Here is a 2,917-nt window from a genome sequence, read left to right as displayed (position 1 = left end):
TTCTTGTACATTAATAAAAAGCTTAGATACTTAAAACTGAATTATTTGAGTTACAATTGTTATTTTATCTTATAAAAATAATATTTAAGATAATAAATAGTAATATTTACTTTAATGGGGTAAAAAACATAATTTAACTTATCAATGCATAATACATAATTTTCCCCTCAAATTTAAACGAACAAAAAAACATATTACTCATAAGAAATTCCATGCTTTGCCAACAGTCTCATTATAACTCACATCCTGATTTCTTTGATTACTTATTCGAGATGGCAGAGTGACACCATCATGTTATTATGATGCCACATGTGTTGTAGGGAGAAGTGACACTGGGATAATTCGGTAAGCAACAGTAGTAGTTTACCTGAATAACTTCCCTTTATGCAGATGAGGCAGAATCATACAATCAGGTTATAATTTCAGTACATAATATCACAAATTTATAAATGTCAGAATCACTCCTTTCCCTTTTCCTTTTTCTTTGCAATATTTCCCCAATTTCTTTCAGAGGAAAATATCTAAAAGGAACATGTTTTACATGCAAAACTTCAGACCCAGAACTGGATTGGAATTACTAATTAATGAAAGAAAAATAAAATAGCTAGAAGCAATCTAATTGATTTGTAATATTAGCATTGTTTTCAAATTCCTACCACCCCCAGTCCTCATTTAGAACAAAAATTCATACCTTCTATCACAGTCTCTTTATGTTGCTATAATAAAATACCAGACTGGGTAATTCATAAATAATAGAAATGTTACTTCTCACAGTTCTGAAGGCTGGATGTCCAAGATCAAGGTGCAGGCAGATTTAGTGTCTGGTGAGAGTCTTATCTCTGTTTCCAAGGTGGTGCTTTGAATGCTGTGTCCTCACATGGTGGAAGACAAAAGAGAGTGGACCCACTGCCCCAAGGGCTTTTATAAGGACCCTAATTCCTTCCGTAAGGGCTTCACCCTCCTGATGTAATTACCTCCTAAAGTAGGGTAATTAGCAATCCCAAGGGGTTTAGATGCTACTGTTGAGATGCTACTATCTAAAGTACAAGTAGAGCACTCTATAAGTGGGGTAAGAGGATTGCTAATCAGTAGGGTACTAAAGGGCTAAATTACTCATTACTAATTTAGTCCTTTACAACACTTTCAGTTTCTGCCATATATTTTACCAATTCAAATATAAACTCCAAGTAACCAAGTGTAGTGATCTGCTTTGTTAAGTGATGTATCTTCCGCACCTAGAAAATTGTACAATATGGTCAATAAATACTTGTTGAATAAATGGATATTGTAAATGAAATATAATGTTCAAATTAGATGATTAAGTTGATTGGTTTAAATTTATGTATCTACCTATGATGGTGATTTTTAGTCTGATAGTAGCATCACTGTTTAGATGCTGCTGTCTAAAGTACTAGTAGAGCACTCTCTAAGTGGGGTAAGGGGATTGCTAATCAGTGGGGTACTAAAGGGCTAAATTGCTAATTTTGTCCTTTAGAGCACTTTTAGAGTATTCTAAGTGAGGTAAGGGCATTGCTATTTAGCAGGGTACAATTTTAAATTAATTCTTTAGGAATGACTTTATTGTAAAAGTGACATTTGCGCAGAAATTGAATGAGGTGAGTGGATACTAGAGGAACTGTCCTCCCAGCAGAGAGAATAACAATAGAAATGTTCTTGAAGCAAGAGCATAGTCAGTGTGTTTAAGAATCAGCAGGGAGGAGACTGTGGCTGCAACAGAGTGGGCAAGGTAGAAATACGTAATGAGTCCACTAGGAAAGGTCAGAAAGTGATCTTGTGGAATATTGTAAAGACTTCCTGAGTGAGGGGAGAACCACTAGAAGCTTTTGTGCAGAGAAGTGATATATTTGTTACTGTAGTTGCAGTGTTGCGATTTAGTGGTATGTGTGAAGGAGAGGAAGGAAGAAGAGATGCAAAAGGCAGAAACAGGAAGACCAGGTAAAAGGCTGTTCCAATAATTTACAAGAAATATAGAAGTGGTTTTTGATAAGGTACTAGTGGTTGAAGTGCTATAAAAATAGTAAGATTTGGGGTAGATTTTGAAGATGACACCAACAGAATTTGCCTATAGATTGTGTGTAGTGTATTTGAAAAAGACTCCAGAACAATCAAGACCATCCTGGCTAACATGGTGAAACCCTGTCTCTATTAAAAATACAAAAAAATTACCTGGGTGTGGTGGCACGCACCTGTAGTTCCAGCTGTTTGGGAGGCTGAGGCAGGAGAATCGCTTGAACCGAGGAGGCGGAAGTTACAGTGAGCTGAGATCACGCCACTGTACTCCAGCCTGGGCGACAGAGCAAGACTCCATCTCAAAAAAAAGAAAATAGAGTTACTGTTTGCTGGGATCTGGAGGACTGTCGAAGAAGAATTTTGGGAGAAGTATCAAGGACTTGGTTTAGGACAAGTCAACTCTGAGATGAGTATCAGACATCAAATGGAGAGGTCGGTTAGAGAGCTGGATTGACACGTCTGGAATTCACGTGGCAGGTTCAAGTTGCACGTTTAAATTTGGAAGTCATCTCCATAATGCCATGAGACTAGGTAAGATTATTCTGTAAACAAACAGACAGAGAAGAGAGGAGGGCCATGGACTGAACTTTGAAGAATCCCAGCATGAAAATGTTGAAAACATGAGGAAAAGCAAGTAAAGGGAACTAAGAAGGAATGGTCAGTGTGGTAAGGCAGGAACAAAGACTGTCATGCCCTGGAAGCCAAGAGAAGATATTTCACAGAGAGTGAACACTGTTTCCATTAAGACAAGTCACAGGACTAATTTACCAAGTTATATAATGACAGGTACAACCTACATGGAGATGAGTGTTTGATGGAATGTTAGGTATGAGGTGTCTGGAAGAGAAAATTTGGAGATAAAAATATAGATAACTATATAAAGAAA

At 37.0% G+C, this 2,917-nt stretch overlaps 1 long non-coding RNA gene across 1 annotated transcript in view; it reads right to left on the bottom strand.

Annotated features, from left to right (window-relative positions):
* The window catches only part of LOC105517838, a 59,417-nt gene extending 57,088 nt beyond the window's left edge, over positions 1–2,329 (bottom strand). The window contains exon 1 of the long non-coding RNA XR_001002721.1: positions 368–2,329. This is a non-coding gene — a long non-coding RNA (uncharacterized LOC105517838). The remainder of the gene's footprint in view (positions 1–367) is intronic.
* Positions 2,330–2,917: the final 588 nt, after the last annotated feature.

This window comes from Colobus angolensis, unplaced genomic scaffold (genome assembly GCF_000951035.1).
Source record: "Colobus angolensis palliatus isolate OR3802 unplaced genomic scaffold, Cang.pa_1.0 Scaffold309, whole genome shotgun sequence".
Classification (NCBI taxonomy): Eukaryota; Metazoa; Chordata; class Mammalia; order Primates; family Cercopithecidae; genus Colobus; species Colobus angolensis.
This window is presented reverse-complemented; position numbering and strand designations above follow the sequence as displayed.